This window comes from Micromesistius poutassou, assembly GCF_964030765.1.
Source record: "Micromesistius poutassou genome assembly, chromosome: 1".
NCBI lineage: Eukaryota > Metazoa > Chordata > Actinopteri > Gadiformes > Gadidae > Micromesistius > Micromesistius poutassou.
The window spans coordinates 1,360,226-1,371,528 of record NC_140271.1 but is presented as its reverse complement, the minus strand read 5'-3'; the positions used below and the strand labels follow the sequence as shown (position 1 = coordinate 1,371,528).

The following is an 11,303-nucleotide window of genomic DNA, read 5'->3' as shown; positions in this document are numbered from 1 at the left end:
GAAAATCAGCTTTGCGCCGGGTGCAAACTAGCAACGACACATGCGTCGGTGTAGAAAGTCAATTGCGCCGGTCGCAAGATAGGGCCCTTCTTCTGTTTGGCGCACATGGCTAATTTGCATACGTGCACAGGACTGTCGGAATGACTGTCGGAATACACCATCATACGGTGTAATTTCATACTTCAATCAGCATACAATTCCTGGTAGTAACAGTATTCCTCTACTCCATATGGTTTTAAACCACACTCACACATCCACATAATATATAGCCTACCATTTATTCCCACTCATCATCCACATATCGTTCACCTTTTAAACACACAAACCCAAACACACACCCACACCCACACCCACACCCACACACACACACACACACATCTATGGCGGCGCACACCTGCATGTAGTTCCGCTGATTATTCTCTGATTATTTCGCGGGTCTCGGTGCGGATCGCGCTGCGTCTCCATTGAGCCTCACTGTGCTGCTGCTGCTCGCGCTCCGTCAGCTGTTGGCTCCACCACAGGTTAGATTGAAAAAGACGCTGAGCCGTCTCCATTACACGGTTAATATTGACGTTATTTTAGTAGTTTAACCGAAACATGGTTAGAAACGTCCGGTTGAAGTTATAAAAGTAACTAATGATCCGTCTGGTCCTTTTGTTTTCCAGGTTGACCGTCGGGTTAATTAACGAACACTTTTTGAAGTAAAACGGCCCGCTACATCCGGACCTGCTGTGAGTAGGACACTTATTTATAATTTATCTTGATTGTTTTTTACTCTAGGCCTACTTGATAAGTTGAATAATGGTAGTTCTGGATGTATGTCGTCGTAAGCTGTTTTTAATTGAGTTAATTGATATTTTTCGCGAGTGACGCAGCTGCAGATATTTATCAATGACTCCATGACGGAGTTGGCGGCGGAAGACGTAGGGGGGCGGGGCCATGACGTCACACAATGACTCCGCACTCGGTTACCGTCGTAGTTAGATGGGAAAAATAACTTATTTTAATAACTTATTTGGATTTATTGGATTAATCACTAATTAAAACACACACACACACACACACACACACACACACACACACACACACACACACACACACACAGAGAGCCACACACACACAAGCCGTAAAACTAATCTCGTTGCTCTCCTTCACAGCTCAAGAAGAAGAAACAGATTCTGTGAGTATCACGATCGAACCACGAAGAAGAAGAAACTGCGAACTGTAAGTCACAACATTTTCTTTTAATGCTGTGGGGCTGACAGCGTTTAGTTTGAACCGGTTCTCAGCCCCGTCCCACGTAGGCCCCGCCCCATGTAGGCCCCGCCCCATGTAGGCCCCGCCCCACGTAGGCCCTGCCCCGCCCCACGTAGGCCCTGCCCCGCCCCACGTAGGCCCTGCCCCGCCCCACATAGGCCCCGCCCCCTCTCTGGCCCCGCCCCCTCTCTGGCCCCGCCCCCTCTCTGGCCCCGCCCCCTCTCTGGCCCCGCCCCCTCTCTGGCCTCACCCTCTCTCTGGCCTCTCTCTCTCTCTGGCCTCTCTCTCTCTTCCCCCCCCCCCCCCCCCCCCCCCGTTCTCATGCCTCTCATTCGTCCCTAGAAGATACTTTATCCGTCCACTTTCCTACTACATTCCTCATCATTGCATCACATCCCGTGTGTGTTGTCCTACTGATAAGGGTGTGTGACTGACTGACCAGAGATGCATGCGAGGGTTCTGCGCTGTTTGAGGCCTTCAGTTGTGTAGACGTTCCCCCTCAGGGGAACCTAGTGTTTAAGAGGCCGTCGTCACGTCAGTTACATGAACTGGAACGTCCTTCAGGATGGAGACAGGGACTCCTCAAGGAGACATACCAGGGGGAGAGATGTGAGGGCTGTCCCTCTCAGCAACTAGAACCCAACCTGGTTCCTGCACCTGAGAACCACTGAGTACGTTCCAACGTTTCCCTCCGTACGCTTTGAAGCCCTAGCCCCCCCACCACTGGTCTCCATCAAACCCTCCACTGGTCTCTCCGCTCTCAAGTACCTACAAACCCACCACTGGTTTCTCTTCTCTCAAAGACCTACAAACCCACCACTGGTTTCTCCTCTCAAAGACCTACAAACCCACCACTGGTTTCTCCTCTCAAAGACCTACAAACCCTCCACTGGTCTCTCGTCTCTGCGGGGCGATGGCCTCCGTCTCCCCCGGTCGATCGAAAGGGAGTCGGGTTCAGATTCCCAAATCTGGAGAGGCGGAGATAGGCGCCACGAGGCGTCCAGTGTGGTAACGCAAACGACCCCGGAGAAGCTGGCGGGAGCCCCGGGAAGAGTTCTCTTTTCTTTGTGAAGGGCAGGGCGCAAAGACCTACAAACCCAGCACTGGTATTTCGTCTCTCAAAGACCTACAAACCCAGCACTGGTCTCTCCGTCAATCCCGCCACTGGTCTCGTCTCAAAGACCTACAAACCCAGCGCTGGTCTCTGTCAAAACCTCCGCTGGTCTCTCCTCTCTCAAGGACCTAAAAACCCACCACTGGTCTCTCAAAGACCTACAAAACCTCCACTGGTCTCTCCTTAAAACCCAGCACTGGTCTCTCCGTCAAACCCTCCACTGGTCTCTCAAAGACCTACAAACCCAGCGCTGGTCTCTCCGTCAAACCCTCCACTGGTCTCGTCTCTCAAAGACCTACAAAGCCACCGCTGGTCTCTGTCAAAACCTCCACTGGTCTCTCCTCTCAAAGACCTACAAACCCACCACTGGTCTCTCCTCTCTCAAAGACCTACAAACCCTCCACTGGTCTCTCCTCTCGTTTGGCTTTGTATTCCTTTGAGTATTGTCATTGTTTGTGTAAATACACAATCTAATAACTGAAAATAAAGAGGTGTGATCTTTAACCTGGTACTGGTCAATCTTTGCATGTCATGGGGTACTAAGTGTGAGGGGCAATCTTTGCATGGCATGGGGCACTAAGTGTGAGAGGGGCAATCTTTAACCTGGTACTGGGCACCACATGTGTGAGGGTAAATTTTTTTTTTTCTACTTGGCTTGTATTACCTGAACATTTTAATTTTCAGCTATAGGAGGATGCTACTCTTCCTGAAACACCCTTGAGTGTCATTTGGTCGGATGTTTCTGATGACTCAAGTCTGTGGCCTAAATCAAAGAGGATAACAAAGTGGGTGTTCAATACAGCAAGAGCCTGGAGCGATCTAGCATCTGGATCTCAATTCAACCTTCTACACACTGGACAGGATGACTTGAGTGTCATGCAGCTTGGACTGTAGTGTGACTGAATCATGCAAACAATGGGAAGCGACAATGGCTACTTGGTACAATGGATGATGGACTAACGGCATTCCGAATGGACAGAATCGGATTAGAAACCAACCAACTAACTGAAGATGGAAGATGAAACATTCTGCAACGTGGCTTCCCTACCTAACCTCAACATGATGGGACTGCTGGCAAGCCCTCTGGATCTCCTGTACTCCTGCCCTGAGATCCAAGTATTTCTCGGGCTGAATCGGAAACCATCTTGGAAACATCCCAACTAGCGTCCCTGTCATGCTGCAGTTGTGCTCTTCTTCAGAAGAGGTGAAGAAAGCCTCACTGGGGCTTCAAGGTCTATGAAGAGGAACGTTGAAATGTGCGCCATGATTCTCTCCTGTAAGAGCTGTTGTATTCTAGTCGCCGAGAGGGGGAGCCTCACAGCCTACCCTTTGGCGTTTCTCCTTGGGGAGTCCCTGTCACGGTCTTGACGGACGTTCCAGGTCATGTAACTGATGTCACGACAGCCTTTTGAAAACTTGGTTTCTCCTGAGGGGGAACCTCTACAGAACTGTAGGCGTCAGATGGCACAGTATCCCAGCATGCATCTCTGGTCACTCAGATCACACCCTGATCAGTAAGGCAACACTCATGCGATGTGCATGCGATGTTTTAGAGAGTAGTAAGGAAGTAGACAAAAGGCATGAGAACAGTTTGTTATTTTGTACTGTTGTCAGGCTTGTTTATGGGTGGGAATTATTTGCTAAATGGGGGGGATATTAAATGTATAGTCAATTATTTGTACATGAACCAACAGCAACAAACTACTAGATCTGCTCAAGGTAAGTCTGTTGGCTGTATTTTGCAACAAGACGACCAAAGCACCCAAAGATCTCCATCGTCGTTCCAGCTCAAGGTAAGGGGCTCCTGTGGGGGGGTTGGTAGTTAGATTCGAGACCGCGATGTGCACGGGGTCTATAAAGATGCTGTCTGACTTCACAGGATCTCCTGGACCAGGGTGGACCAGAGGCTGAGGACCAGCAGGTGACCGGATCCCACTGGACCAGGTATGGGTCACCAGGGTGGATAATAATAATAATAATTATTATTATTATTATTATGTGGATGTGTCTAGTGCTTTTCTCGCACTTAATTATAATGTAGGGTAACTAGATCCCCTAGACCAGGCATGGGGTACCAGGCTGGACCAGAGGGTATCCAGATCCCCCTGGACCAGGAATGGGGTACCAGGCTGGACCAGAGGGTATCCAGATCCCCCTGGACCAGGAATGGGGCACCAGGCTGGACCAGAGGGTATCCAGATCCCCCTGGGCCAGGAATGGGGCACCAGGCTGGACCGAAGGCTGTGGACCGGAGGGTAACCATAACCAAACACTTGACACCTGGAGGTTCTTTTTAATTATTTCAAATGATCGTAGAGGGTCTTCATTAGTTTTTCCTTCAGATTTTTCATTCTGTGAATTTTAGCCAAAGCTGTGATTTGAAGTAATTAAGGTCACATCAGCTGCTACTACTATAGTTTATCCAGCGTACATCAAGGTGGACACTAAAACGTAACAGCTGGTCACACTCACACTTGGTAACGTAACATCACCCTTTTAATGTGTGTTTGTATTGTGAACAGATGAAGCTGACTACCCACCAGGAGCGAGACGAGGACTACGATGGGACTGCTCAAGTCTTTGGAAGGTTAATACCAACAGGTTTTTTTTTTTACATCGTTTCACCACCAAAGCTATGCTGTTATGCTGTGCACGGGTCTATAAAGATGCTGTCTGACTTCACAGGATCTCCTGGACCAGGGTGGACCAGAGGCTGAGGACCAGCAGGTGACCAGATCCCACTGGACCAGGTATGGGTCACCAGGGTGGATAATAATAATGATGATGATGTGTCTAGTGCTTTTCTCGCACTTAATTATAATGTAGGGTAACTAGATCCCCTAGACCAGGCATGGGGCACCAGGCTGGACCAGAGGGTATCCAGATCCCCCTGGACCAGGAATGGGGCACCAGGCTGGACCAGAGGGTATCCAGATCCCCCTGGACCAGGAATGGGGCACCAGGCTGGACCAGAGGGTATCCAGATCCCCCTGGACCAGGAATGGGGCACCAGGCTGGACCAGAGGGTATCCAGATCCCCCTGGGCCAGGAATGGGGCACCAGGCTGGACCGAAGGCTGTGGACCGGAGGGTAACCATAACCAAACACTTGACACCTGGAGGTTCTTTTTAATTATTTCAAACGATCGTAGAGGGTCTTCATTAGTTTTTCCTTCAGATTTTTCATTCTGTGAATTTTAGCCAAAGCTGTGATTTGAAGTAATTAAGGTCACATCAGCTGCTACTACTATAGTTTATCCAGCGTACATCAAGGTGGACACTAAAACGTAACAGCTGGTCACACTCACACTTGGTAACGTAACATCACCCTTTTAATGTGTGTTTGTATTGTGAACAGATGAAGCTGACGACCCACCAGGAGCGAGACGAGGACTACGATGGGACTGCTCAAGTCTTTGGAAGGTTAATACCAACAGGTTTTTTTTACATCGTTTCACCACCAAAGCTATGCTGTTATGCTGTGCACGGGTCTATAAAGATGCTGTCTGACTTCACAGGATCTCCTGGACCAGGGTGGACCAGAGGCTGAGGACCAGCAGGTGACCAGATCCCACTGGACCAGGTATGGGTCACCAGGGTGGATGATAATAATAATAATAATAATGTGTCTAGTGCTTTTCTCGCACTTAATTATAATGTAGGGTAACTAGATCCCCTAGACCAGGCATGGGGTACCAGGCTGGACCAGAGGGTATCCAGATCCCCCTGGACCAGGAATGGGGCACCAGGCTGGACCAGAGGGTATCCAGATCCCCCTGGACCAGGAATGGGGCACCAGGCTGGACCAGAGGGTATCCAGATCCCCCTGGGCCAGGAATGGGGAACCAGGCTGGACCGAAGGCTGTGGACTGGAGGGTAACCATAACCAAACACTTGACACCTGGAGGTTCTTTTTAATTATTTCAAACGATCGTAGAGGGTCTTCATTAGTTTTTCCTTCAGATTTTTCATTCTGTGAATTTTAGCCAAAGCTGTGATTTGAAGTAATTAAGGTCACATCAGCTGCTACTACTATAGTTTATCCAGCGTACATCAAGGTGGACACTAAAACGTAACAGCTGGTCACACTCACACTTGGTAACGTAACATCACCCTTTTAATGTGTGTTTGTATTGTGAACAGATGAAGCTGACGACCCACCAGGAGCGAGACGAGGACTACGATGGGACTGCTCAAGTCTTTGGAAGGTTAATACCAACAGGTTTTTTTTACATCGTTTCACCACCAAAGCTATGCTGTTAAATTCACAGAATGTTTTACTATATTCCTGAATTACAAATTCCCAAGTGTGTGCATGTTTCATGTTGAAGTTTAAAATTTGATTTGATTCAGAATTATTTAAACAAGGTGTCAAAAGAATAATAAACTACTACCACTGTGTTTCTAGTGTAGAATTCTCAAAACAAAAGTATTTTCTTCAAAACAAATTATATAAACTAAAAAAATTATGGAGGAGGAGCCACCTATCTGGAGGGAGACCCGGAATCTGGTTAGCCGCCTAGCTGGATATCGTTAGCTTCATAGCATAATGGGTATTGTTAGCCTAGCATAATCAACATCTCTAGCCTCATAGAGTTATCTATATCATTAGCCTCATAGTATAATTGATATTGTAGCATAATTGACATTGGTAGCCCCATAGTGTAATCAACATGGTAGCCCCATAGTGTAATCAACATGGTAGCCTCATAGCGTAATCGACATGGGTAGCCTCATAGTGTAATCGACATTGGTAGCCTCATTGACACTGTTGGCCTATGGCTAGCAACATAGCTTATGCTACAAGGCTAACGATTTATGTTTTTCCTCTTCAACATTTCAGTGACCCACTGACGGCGCCTCGTCGGAGCTGGACGGTGGAGACTTCAGATGCAACTTCTACCTCGCAGGACGTGACTTAAGTCACGGGTTGTCAAGGGTTCCTTGTTTCTCAAGGGTTCCTTTGCGGGTTCCTCATGGTTCAGTGTTAGGGACAGAGTTAGGGTCAGATGGTCTCACGATGAACCTTTTTTTATTTTATTTATTTATTTATTTTTTTTACTCACATCCCAGAATTGTTTCACTGTGTGCACAGATGTTGAAATGTATACTGATGTTTTATGATATAAAATCATTTAAAATGACCTGGTTGTGTGGCTTGTTGTATGGTAATTTTTATTATACACATGCATGTTACCCTAATGAGGTAAGGTTACCTCTCCCCTCCCCTATACCCTAACCTCCCCCTCTATACCCTGACCTGTCCTCCCCCCCCCCCCCCCCATACACCCTTACCTCCCCTCCCCTGTCCTCCCCCCTCCTCCTCTAACCTTAACCTCTCCCCTCCCCTATACCCTAACCTCCCCCTCTATACCCTGACCTCTGTCCTCCCCCCATACACCTTTACTCATACCTCCCCCTCCTCTAACCCTAACCTCTCCCCTCCCCTATACCCTAACCGCCCGCCTCCCTTACCTTCACCCCCAACCTTACCCTAATCCTCACCCTTATCCTCATCCTCACCCTTATCCCTAACCTTAACCATAGCAGCGAATATCAAGCCAGTAAAAGCACGTATGATATTAGCTAACCCAATTTTGTGTAGGCCACCTTCATGAAATGTGTGATAAACAGGAAAAGGTCCTGCCACACTTACATGACAACTGGAATGGGGAATTTTTTGGGATTACTGTTGAACTACTGTGTTCACCCGGCTATGAACTGAGACTTGATAAATCATATTATCAATATATAACATTTCTTGCCTTTTCTCTCTATAGTGTAACACTATATAGTACCATTGATACACTTAATACTAACCATCATGAAACGTATAGCAATACTAACCCACTCTATATATCTCTCTCTTCCCCCTTACCTCACTTGTGAGGTAAACCATTACCAGTCATTAGCCATCCTTGTATTTGGCCCTCATCGCACCTGAAGTCCCATCCCTATGACTGCCCTACCATCGCCTGTTGCTGTCCCCTTGACCGGATTCCTGGCCTGCGCTGCCTAGCGATCCACTACTGCCCTATGACAATTCCTAATCCCTATGACAATTCATCCCTACACTAGACTATTTGAATTTTCTGACACTAAATGGGATTCATGCATTATCATACTGGTAAGGTAACCATCCCACCTCTTTGTAACATACACCCCAGGTGGCTCTAAACACCATGTTCTATTCTCTACACCTAACTAACCTATTCATTTATCATGTATACAAACCTCACTGCCCTGTAACTGACCCTAGGCAGATGGGTCAGGCCCTCGGGTCGTGGATCTGCTCGAGGTTTCTTCCTATATGTATCTCCAATTCTAGGGAGTTTTTCCTCACCCCTGTTACTCATGGGCTCTCTCTGAATGTTCAATACTCTGTAAAGCGCCGTGAGACGTGTAATGTTTTGGCGCTCTATAAATAAAATTGAATTGAATGTTAACTTGTGTATAATTCCCAATTTTTATTGATATATTTGCACTTTTAATCTTGCTGAATTCTACAAGGCAAATATTAAGTTAAAACTTAGTTCCCCGGCCCCATTCGTCTTTGTAAGGAAATGTTCTATTTTGTCTAATTTTAGGCAAAGTATAAGACAATACTTTCTTAACAGTATAATTGGAACCATGAATAAGTCGTTCAAGTAACAATATTGAAATACTAACATTGTTGGGTAAGACAGAATTTGGTTTTATTCTGAATCCAGTGAAACAGATTGGTGGTTTTAGCTGATATAAAAACTTTCAGGTGTTTATTTATGTTTAAGTATTTGGCAGACGCTTTTATCCAAAGCGACATACATAAAAAATACATATAAAACAATCACTCTAAACATAATTTAAGGGAAGAATGTAATACAAAATATCAATACAAAGTGTCAAGACAGAATAAACTCTGCTGCTGCAGCAACAGAGATACAGTCTATAAGTCCCTAAGATATCTAATGTATTCATACATTGTTTATGTAGGATATACGTATATGTATATATAACCTAATAATATTGTTTCTTCTACTTAAAAATAGCTGACCGTTTTTTTCCCCTTCTCGGGGATTATATTCCCAGTTTTGATCTCGGACGTCTGGTCACTTATAGCATATAAGAATATTCTATTACTGTTAAGCCAACTATGAATAATAAAACACGCCAAAACATGTGTCCTTTATCATAGCTACACATATGACAAAAAAACGCGTGAAAATCAGTGGTATTCAGTGAGGTAAGATTAATTAATTGCGCTGACAGTTCATTGCTCCTGCCAAATGAATTACACTGAGTGGAGCGGATCACCACTCCAAGATGGCGGCCCCGCGTCTCGTCAGCGCCAGTAGGCAGTAGCGGTCGATGCTGCGTCTACTTATAAGATGTCTATACCCTGCATTCTATAATATAATCAAATTATTATATAATATATTACAATTTACTTTATTGGATATCATATACATGATATTATATAATGGTTTAACATATTTTTATTATATTATAATAACGAGATCACGAGAAAACCAAGTTACTTTTCTCTGAACGATATATATATTTCTTTTTATATATAAAGTAATCCCCTTGGCATATTGAAACTAGAGCCATGTGTCCTTGGACAAAGTAGCCAGTGATTATAATCTCGACTTTTCAAATAAATATTATGTTTCTCTGAAAGATGATAAACTCAACAAACATTATATAACAAATCATAGGTTTTTAATCCAATCTGGGTCCCAACTTTACACACACACACACACACACACACACACACACACACATACCTACACTTACTTACTGTGAATGAGGGAGCAGTGTGGAGGGAGAGAGGGAGAGAGACATAGAGGTATTGTGCACGCCTGTGTTTTAAAAGCAGGTGTTAGTGTAGAGGTGGGATTGGCCTCAGAGATTGACTGGCAATTGTTGCATAACATTTGAGCACTCCATTGTTTTAACACACACACACACACACACACACACACACACACACACACACACACACACACACACACACACACATAACCACACACACCAAAGTGTTTTGGTCAGATGTCTTTGTGTTTTCGATGTCAGAGATCGGGTCAAGAAATTCACAGAAGAAAGACACAGAAGAGGGATGGCTTGATGAAGTCTGTTGACTTGTTGAAAAAACAATTCATGTTTCTTTTCTTTTTTCTGATTTCTGATTTCTGATTTTTTTTTTACTGGGAAGGAAGGAACATTCCTATGTCATCTCTGCGTTCTTTAAACTGAAAACGTCTTTCGGTGGATGCTAATGGATTTTGTTGTCGTATTCCTTGTGGATTGAGCTTAAGCCGTGTGTCTGCAGCGAAAGCTCTGGTGTGCCGGACTCCCCGTGCTCTGTAGAACTTTCCAGATCGAAGTGTTGAACCACCGGATCCAGCAGTGAAAATCCTGCTACAAACCGGAGACTTTCCCCGGCAGGAGAGACCCCGTCGTTTCACTCTGTCCACATCTGGGAGAGTTGGTAATTACGTGTTTTGTTTTGGCGTTTGCCTTATTTAAAAAATAGGATCTACTTATTTATTTAGTGCTCTGTAAAGCCATTAGCTATCCATTTTTCTATTGAAGCAATTACACTCAAGTCTTTTTGTGTAAATAATCAACAAGTGAGTCAAAATAGCCACCATTCTAGAGTTTATTTGTGTATCAGTGCTATCTTTCTATGTACCTTTTTAATTTTCCATTGAGCATTCCTCCACTTTTTCACCATTTATGATTCTCTCCTTGTTTCTCGTTCTGTTTTTATATCTTTCCTTTATTCTTCCCTCCTCTCTCTCTCTCTCTCTCTCTCTCTCTCTCTCTCTCATTCTCTCTCTCTCTCTCTCTCTCTCACTCTCTTTCTCTCTCTTGTGGTGTTTGTGCAGTTGTGTTCCCCCGCGGGAAGGTGTAGGTATTGTGTGTGTGTGTGTGTGTGTGTGTGGTCGTGG

The 11,303-nt window shown here is 45.3% G+C and overlaps 1 long non-coding RNA gene across 1 annotated transcript; it reads left to right on the top strand.

The window, feature by feature from the left end:
• Positions 1–403: 403 nt before the first annotated feature.
• LOC311332302 lies at positions 404–1,254 on the top strand. Its single transcript, XR_014632579.1, has 3 exons — positions 404–521; positions 666–731; positions 1,158–1,254. It is a non-coding gene; the product is annotated as an uncharacterized lncRNA (long non-coding RNA).
• Positions 1,255–11,303: the final 10,049 nt, after the last annotated feature.